At 45.8% G+C, this 9,262-nt stretch overlaps 1 long non-coding RNA gene across 2 annotated transcripts in view; it reads right to left on the minus strand.

The window, feature by feature from the left end:
* Positions 1 to 8,650, minus strand: part of LOC138105612 (uncharacterized) — a 29,162-nt gene extending 20,512 nt beyond the window's left edge. For both annotated transcript variants that reach the window (XR_011148567.1, XR_011148568.1), the window contains exons 1-2: positions 8,557 to 8,650; positions 8,245 to 8,378 (exon numbers count right to left, since the gene is read on the minus strand). This is a non-coding gene — a long non-coding RNA (uncharacterized lncRNA). The remainder of the gene's footprint in view (positions 1 to 8,244; positions 8,379 to 8,556) is intronic.
* Positions 8,651 to 9,262: the final 612 nt, after the last annotated feature.

Genomic DNA, 9,262 nt, shown 5'->3' on the forward strand with positions numbered 1-9,262 from the left:
AGAAAGGTTCATTCACAAAGAGAGAATGCAGGAGTACCATCATAGAATGCAGTGGAAGACACTTGAGGAAGGGATCCAACAGCTAAGAGAGGTGGCAGTATTGGAGGTACTCTTTGGGAGGGATGGACAGCACGGTAATGACCCCGATAAGGTCAGGTGCACAGGACAGATGATGTGGAACCTGGCAAGACTAGGGCCATCGCAATACACCACCTTCATTGCAACCATTGATGCTGACAATAACCGAGAAACAGTGGGCTCTGTTGCCAACAAGCTCAGGAATTATGACAGTATGGTCAATGGTCCACTGAAAACTCATGTCTCTGCTGTGGTCCAGGACCTCAAAGAGGAGATAAAGGAGATAAGGGAGGAGATGAGGAAGGTCAGTGTGGCACCAGTGCGAGTCACAGGCCCCCAGGTCAGAGCCCGTCGTCCCCCTGCTAGAGAGAGAGGGTACACCCCACGAGCTGAGCTGTGGTTTTTCCTGTGTGAGCATGGGGAAGACATGAGAAGGTGGGATGGGAAACCTACCTCTGTCCTGGCAGCGCGGGTGCGTGAACTCAAGGAGGGAGGCACTAACCGAGGGGGTTCTGCTAAGGTGAAAGTAGCCTCAGCCTCCCGTGACCGAGCTGCCAGGTATTACAGACAGGAGGATGATATGTCAGATCCCCTCGAAGGTACCTCTAGTATGTATGCCCAGGGAAAGAATGATAACCAGGGCTAGAGGGGCCCTGCCTCTAGCCAGGAAGAGGCACGGGAGAACCGGGTTTTCTGGACAGTGTGGATCCGATGGCCTGGCACATCAGAGCCACAAAAATATGATGCATTGGTTGATACTGGGGCACAGTGTACTTTAATGCCATCGGGACATGTGGGGGCAGAACCTGTATCTATTGCTGGGGTGACCGGGGGATCACAGCAGTTGACCCTTTTAGAAGCTGAGGTGAGCCTGACTGGGAAGGAGTGGCAAAAGCATCCGATTGTGACCGGCCCAGAGGCCCCGTGTATTCTGGGCATAGACTTCCTCCGGAATGGCTATTACAAAGACCCAAAGGGACTCAGGTGGGCGTTTGGGATTGCTGCTGTGGAGGCAGAGGGCATTAGGCAGTTGAACACCCTGTCCGGACTGTCTGAGAATCCTTCTGCAGTTGGGCTCCTGAAAGTGGAAGAGCAACGAGTGCCAATTGCCACCTCGACAGTGCACCGCCGGCAGTATCGGACGAATCGAGATGCTGTGATTCCCATCCACAAGATGATTCGTGAGCTGGAGAGCCAAGGGGTGGTCAGCAAGACCCACTCACCCTTCAACAGCCCCATTTGGCCTGTGCGCAAGTCTGATGGGGAATGGAGATTGACTGTGGACTATCGTGGCTTGAATGAAGTGACTCCACCGCTGAGCGCTGCTGTGCCCGACATGTTGGAGCTCCAGTATGAGCTGGAGTCCAAAGCAGCAAAGTGGTATGCCACTATTGACATTGCCAATGCATTTTTCTCCATTCCTCTGGCAGCAGAGTGCAGGCCTCAGTTTGCTTTCACCTGGAGGGGTGTGCAGTACACCTGGAACCGACTGCCCCAGGGGTGGAAGCACAGTCCCACCATCTGCCATGGACTGATCCAGGCTGCACTGGAAAAGGGTGAGGCCCCAGAACATCTGCAGTACATTGATGACATCATTGTGTGGGGGAACACCGCAACAGAAGTGTTTGAGAAAGGAGAGAGAATAATCCAAATTCTCCTAAAAGCTGGTTTCGCCATCAAGAAGAGCAAAGTCAAGGGGACTGCCCAAGAGATCCAGTTCCTGGGAGTGAAGTGGCAAGATGGACGGCGTCAGATTCCCACTGAGGTCATCAATAAGATCACTGCGATGTCTCCACCAACCAACAAGAAGGAAACACAAGCTTTCCTAGGCGCCATAGGTTTCTGGAGGATGCACATTCCTGAGTACAGCCAGATTGTGAGTCCTCTTTACCTGGTTACCCGCAAGAAGAACGATTTCCACTGGGGCCCTGAACAGCAGCAAGCCTTTGCCCAGATCAAGCAGGAAATCGCTCACGCCGTAGCCCTTGGCCCAGTCAGGACAGGACCAGAAGTGAAGAACGTGCTCTACTCTGCAGCCGGGAACAATGGTCTGTCCTGGAGCCTCTGGCAGAAGGTGCCTGGTGAGACTCGTGGCCGACCGCTGGGATTCTGGAGCCGAAGCTACAGAGGGTCCGAAGCCAACTACACTCCCACAGAGAAAGAAATCTTGGCAGCTTATGAAGGAGTCCAAGCTGCCTCAGAGGTAATTGGAACTGAGGCACAACTCCTCCTGGCACCCCGACTACCAGTGCTGGGGTGGATGTTCAAAGGAAAGGTTCCCTCCACGCATCACGCCACTGATGCTACTTGGAGCAAATGGATCGCCCTCATCACGCAGCGCGCCCGAATTGGAAACCCAAGTCGCCCTGGGATCTTGGAAATAATTACAAACTGGCCAGAAGGTGAGACTTTTGGGTTATCTTCTGAAGAAGAAGAGGAGCAGGTGACGCGTGCCGAAGAAGCCCCACCATACAACGAGCTACCAGAGAGTGAAAGACAATATGCCCTCTTCACTGATGGTTCCTGCCGAATTGTAGGCGCTAGCCGGAAATGGAAAGCCGCTGTATGGAGCCCCACACGACAAGTTGCACAGGCTACAGAAGGAGAAGGTGGATCGAGCCAATTTGCTGAACTCAAAGCCGTTCAATTAGCTCTGGACATTGCTGAAAGAGAGAAGTGGCCAAAGCTCTACCTTTACACTGATTCATGGATGGTAGCCAATGCTCTGTGGGGTTGGCTGGAAAGGTGGAATAAGGCAAAATGGCAGCGCAGAGGAAAACCAATCTGGGCTGCTGAGGAGTGGAAAGACATTGCCGCTCGAGTAGAGAAGCTATCTGTGAAGGCCCGTCATGTAGATGCTCACATTCCCAAGAGCCGGGCTAATGAAGAACATCGTAATAACAAGCAGGTAGATCAGGCTGCGAAAATAGAGGTGTCCCAGATAGACCTGGATTGGCAACATAAAGGAGAGTTGTTCCTAGCTCGATGGGCCCATGATGCCTCAGGCCATCAGGGCAGAGATGCCACCTATAAGTGGGCACGAGACCGAGGGGTGGATCTGACCATGGACAGTATCTCCCAGGTCATCCATGACTGTGAGACATGCGCTGCGATCAAGCAGGCCAAGCGGGTGAAGCCCCTGTGGTATGGTGGGCGGTGGTCCAAATACAAGTATGGGGAGGCCTGGCAGGTTGATTACATCACACTGCCTCAAACCCGCCAAGGCAAGCGCCATGTGCTCACAATGGTAGAAGCCACCACAGGATGGCTGGAGACCTACCCTGTGCCTCACGCTACTGCCCGGAACACCATTCTGGGCCTTGAAAAGCAAGTCCTTTGGAGGCATGGTACCCCTGAGAGGATTGAATCTGACAATGGGACTCACTTCAAGAACAGCCTTATAAACACCTGGGCTAGAGAACATGGCATTGAGTGGGTGTACCACATCCCTTACCACGCACCAGCAGCTGGGAAGGTTGAGCGGTGTAATGGACTGCTTAAAACCACCTTGAAGGCACTGGGTGGGGGGAGTTTCAAAAACTGGGAGGTGCATTTAGCAAAAGCCACCTGGTTAGTTAACACCCGAGGCTCCACCAGCCGAGCAGGCCCTGCCCAATCCGAACCCCTACAAACAACAGATGGGGATAAGGTTCCAGTGGTGCACATGAGAGGTATGCTTGGAAAAACTGTTTGGGTAAAGTCTGCCTTGAGCAAAGACAAACCCATCCGTGGGGTTGTTTTTGCTCAGGGACCAGGTTGTACCTGGTGGGTGATGCAAAGGGATGGAGAGACCCGATGCATACCTCAAGGGGACCTTGTTTTAGGGTGAACTACCCATGGCTCTGTACTTGTATCAGTATCAGCATGTACATATGTATATAATTTAGGTGATGCTTGTATTTATATGGTTAAAAAGTTAAGTTTCATGTAACATGTTAGTATGGAAAAAAATTCGGGGTGGATAATGTTGGGGTTTTTAGTTTAGTCCTAGTTTTTTTTCTGTTAAAGGAATTTTTTCCCATAGCATGTTGCTAGGAGATAAATGGCCATACTTGAGAGGAGATAGCCATACTTAAGAAAGACAAAAGGGCCCGGCCAGGCTTTTGTTCTCACCTGGCGGGCAGTTCAGTTCGCTCTCAGCGTCTGGAGAGAGAAGGTGCAGAGAGAGGAGCTGCTGGTTCCCGTTTTTCGGCGTCTTTCCTTTCTGCTGGAAACAACACCGGGGATCCCAAAGCTGCTTTCCCTGCCCTGCTGGAGCGTGGGCTGCGGCCGCCCTGCACCGCTGCTGTTTTGAGCCTTCGCTACGCTGTAGCCGTGCTCACCCTGCCTGCCTGGAGCCCCGGGGGGTTCCCCTTTTGGATACATCTCGTCTGCCACCCGGGATTTGTGTTTGTACCTGCCGCTCCAGCCTACCAGTCCAGCCTGCTGTTTCCGAGACTCCGGGACCAGCTGCCCACCAGTTTCTGAAGCTCCTTTGTTCCATCCTTCCCCGGGATCCCAGGGCATCAGAGCAGCCGCGTGCTTCCCGAGCTCGCTCCGGAGCGCCCCCTGCAGCCGCGGGGGAACCGTCGCACCTGCCCTGCTCACCGGGAGCCGCCAGCGATCCCTGTCGGCTGCAAGCGGAACTGCACCCGAGGGGAAAGGGCCTGACAGCCGAGAAGGCTAGGACTGGGTTTGTGTTTGCTGTTACTGTCATAGTTGTTGTTGTTTTGTTTGACTAGTTATATATATATATCTATATATATATAGTAAAGAACTGTTATTCCTATTTTCCCACATCTCTGCCTAAAGACCCTTGATTTCAAAATTATAATAACTCAGAGGGAAAGGGGTTACATCTACCACTCCAAGGGAGGCTTCTGCCTTCCTTAGCAGACACCTGTCTTTCAAACCGAGACAGGCACCTAAGGAAATGTCTGAAAAGGTCCTTAGGGACAAGTTTGGCTATATCTCCACTTCTTAAAAACAGGTCAGCTGTCCCCAGGGAAGCACTGGAAACCAAGAAACTGGAAAGAAGGAGGGAAAGAGCTTTGCCAGACTGCTACTTCCAACCAGACACCTACTTCCAAGAGGCAAGACCAAACCAGTCTGTTGCTTTCAGAAGCAGCTTCCCACTCAATGTGTTGACTGCCTTTGCCCCACTGAGCACACACAGTGACCATGTGCATCCCTGTAGGGTCCAGGGCTGTCACTGCACTGCCTTCCTTGCTGGCTCCAGCAGTGAATCTGATCTAGAAGCACGTGCCTATAAAGTTAAAATTGTATGTCTGTGCAAAACATTTTCTGATTGTTTTTAAGGTACCTTTACACTGTTGCCCAGAGCTAAAAAACCCCAAGAATTTAATCCAAGTATTTATCCAGAGAGTCCAGCCCTGACCAAAACCATCCATAAGGCTTTGGAAATGGCATCACTGACATTTCTTACAGACTTCAGTTGGCAATAACTCATCAAGCATTCCAATTAATTCTCTTTCTCCACTCCCCTATTGATCACAAAGGATACTTAATTTCTATATTTTGACTCTGCTGAACATTTGAAGGCTGTATTGTTTTATAGTCCCTAGGGCACCAGGCAAAGCAAACATAGAATTTCAAACTTTTCACAACCTCATGCTGGGATAACATTTTCAGTTTATCCTTATATTTTATAGACTGTCTCCAGTCATCAGGATTGAGAACACGGGGTACACTTCTGCTGCACAGCATTTATTCACTGTCAAATTCTGTGTGGCTGTAAGTTGTCCAAGCCTCTAAAACTGCAGACTGTTATCTCTTTATAGCTCAGGGATATATGACTTACTTTTTGGTTTTTTGCCAAAAATGTTTTTGACCTGGTAAAAGGGAGAACATAAGGGATCTTGGTTGTGGAGAAAAGGTAAACAGTGAAGATACTTGTAAAAGAGACAGGATTTTAGTAGTAATAGTACTTATATTAGTATGGTTGCAAGTATTGACATTAAAAAGCAACAAACTTAGGAAAATTAGTTTTTTCTGTCTTCAGCTTTAGTACCTTGTTTCTTTGCTCTGTCCTCAAACAGTCTTCACCATGTGTCTGTCTGTTTTCTTATACTCCAACTCTTGGGTGCAAGGATTGTATTTGGAAAGCACCCAGGTCATTTTAGACATAGCCACAACATAAATAATTGTTATCCAGGCTGCTGGAATGCCCACTCGGTGAGTTAGCTGCATGGCTGCACGTTCAGTCACCTCTTGTTCTCTTCCAAGAATTGTCCCATATTTCCTGCATTTTACTGCCAGCAGCAGGGAAGCATCTTTACAATCAGACATATAGTTTCAGAAAAGGAGAAATTTTTCCCCTTCCTTTTCTGGGAAAATTAGACAATGACATTTGCAATGAATTCACTGAAAGGGTGAGCTACACAGAGCCTACCAGCAGTGAGGCTGTGTGCATTACTCAGAAAGACCTGCTGTACACACAAGTGCAATAAGCACTGCTGGGGAGCCTGCCTCATGAGCTCTTGGTGCAGCTGTGGAGCCCTGCTATGCTGGCCAAGTGATCCCACTCTCAGTGCAGTCACAGAATCCAAAAAGCTGAGTCGCTGAGGCCATAACAGTTATGTGTTCATAGGCAGGGGGAAAGAGTCAGAAAAACAAATATTTCTTCTTGTTTCAACATGTGGGATTTAAAAGTACAAGACCTGGCTTTAAATTACTGACCAGGTTCTCCAGCTCTCCAACACATCAGCTGCTTTGTGTTGGCATAAGTGTAGCTGCAAAGAGGTCAGTGGGAGTTCCAGCTGACCTCCATGAAAGATCTGTTGAATAAAACACATCAAAGAATGGGATTCCCTGAGCTATTTCTTCCTCAAGTTTCCTTTTTGTAAAAGAATGGAGAATGTTACTCACTCTATTGCATAAAGCTCTTTAAGAACTTTAACAGTAAGGCAAGAAATTAATTCAGTGACAAATTTTGGCATGACTGCAAAATACCTATTCCTCTAATGAAAGCAGAATGTCTTCATTTATAATAGTATATACTAAATTAAATTATTTTTTAACTCAAAGTTATGTAAATTGTAAAAGTTAATCCATAATTGGACAAAATTTGTATTTTTTGAGAGATACAGGGACAATCTATTGTAAAGTGAAACAAATATTTCCCATATTATTAGATCTTTCACAAAAAGTGTATAACTAAGTTTTGCACACTCCAAAGATGAATCCCCTCATTAACTTAAAATAAACTAATTCATTTTATCTAGAAAATTAAGGAATACAAATATTTAAAATCCAAAATAATTATTAATTGCACACTTTACACATATCACAATATCCAGACATATAGTAATCAACAAGAATCCATTCCAATATATAGCAGTAAAGCAGTACTTTTAGAACAAATGCTGCTGAAGTAGCAACATGACAGATTCTCCATTGTTTTACATTACCTTTAAGTTTAAAGATATTGTCCCATATAACGTAGAAGTAGATACTGTATGTGTTGGCAGTGTACTGTAAATAATGAGCAATCCACCCACCCAACAATCACTAAAATTATGATTTTAAAACTACAGAGTAAAACCCAGCTTTCCTTCTTTGTGACCTGTGTTTAGGTTTCATTGTCCACAAACCTGGTTAGACTTCTGCAAATCTCTGCACAGAAAACCTTTACTGGTATCCCAGGGAAGCCTTAATTTCTGCCTGTTCTTCTTGTTTGGCATGTCAACTAAACTGATGGCCCAGATTCACACCAAGAATTCACAGAATTTGCCTACAGTAAATAAATAAGCACCATTGTCATGGCCCTTGTAGGCAGTGTGGAAGGGAAAAGATATTAAAGTAAAATAATTGCACAAGACACACATTTGTTGGTCTAGATTAATATATGAGGTTACTCAATAAAGAGCATTTTCAAGCACGTCTAAGTTAGGTAATGGAGTAATTGAGCTCTCTTACACAACCTTAATTAATCTCAGTAAAGTACATACGTTATGAGACAATCTTAAGTGATTACAGTATTACAATCTTGAGTGAATCTTATGTACTACAAATCCTGTATTGCATTTTACAATGCACACAACAGTCTTGCTTTTTTCTGCAAATGAATCAAAATTATCTAGAGTTTTCCCAACAAGCCCTTCTTATGACTGCTTTTACAACAATAGGAAGTTATACATATCTAAAACTAAAGAAAACAACACTTACCGGTGTTTTCCACCTGGGATCCTCAAGAAGATTTACAAAGTTCTACCAGAATATGTGGACTCTATTTTGCAAAAGAAATAAGTGGAAGCACAGCAAAGTCTTCATCTGTACTTTGAAGACTGTTCTGCACAGTTCTTTGAAATAAACAGAGAAAAATATTAGATCTCAATTTTCTTCCTTTCTTGAAACTACTTAAAATCAGGGATTACATTGCTCACAATGAACTTTTAGAATTGCTTTCTAAGGTTTTGTCCAGATATGTATTAAAAACATATGTCTTGTTGCACTTTCCAAAGATGGAAAGGGTTCTACCTGTATTTACATATTTTGAGTCAAAATCTCCTTTATTCTCAGTTGGGAACAGAAAAGCCTTTATTATTCTCAGCTGGGCCCAGTCCCACAAACATTTCAGCTCTGCCTTCATCAGATGCAGATCACACCAGCATTTATCCCCACTAATCACCACTCCCTCTGGCACTGACATTATCCTGGGGAGTTTCCCATTCACCTGACATCAATTACCCTAGACCCTGCTGATACTTAATTCATATCATCATACTTAATTAATCATTAACCCCTTCACTGCAGTCAGTGTTCTATAATTGGTGTTCACAGCATCTGCAAAATATTAAGGGTATTTGACAGTACATTCATCATGAGCTCTTCCACAAGAGTGTGAGGTACTGGCTACACAGCCATGTTTCAAAAGGATATCACACAAATACATTAACACCAGGAAAAATTAGTATTCCTTATCCAGAAGCTCCATAAATCTAGCAGCTGCACATTTACCATTCAGTTCTCTTCAGAGGCATTAAATAAAGTTCTGTTCTCCCAAGGATATCAGGAGACCTGCCTAATCACTTAGCCAGGAAAAATGTTCATGGAAAGAGTCCATTGTGGAACTTCACATTTCCAAATATTTAAATAAAATAGACTGACAGATTTAAAGGAAAAGTCCAATTTAAAATTTAACTGTTTTCAGCTCACGCTAGAAAGAGGGCTTTTTACCCGATCA

This window comes from Aphelocoma coerulescens, chromosome 2 (assembly GCF_041296385.1).
Source record: "Aphelocoma coerulescens isolate FSJ_1873_10779 chromosome 2, UR_Acoe_1.0, whole genome shotgun sequence".
Lineage (NCBI taxonomy): Eukaryota > Metazoa > Chordata > Aves > Passeriformes > Corvidae > Aphelocoma > Aphelocoma coerulescens.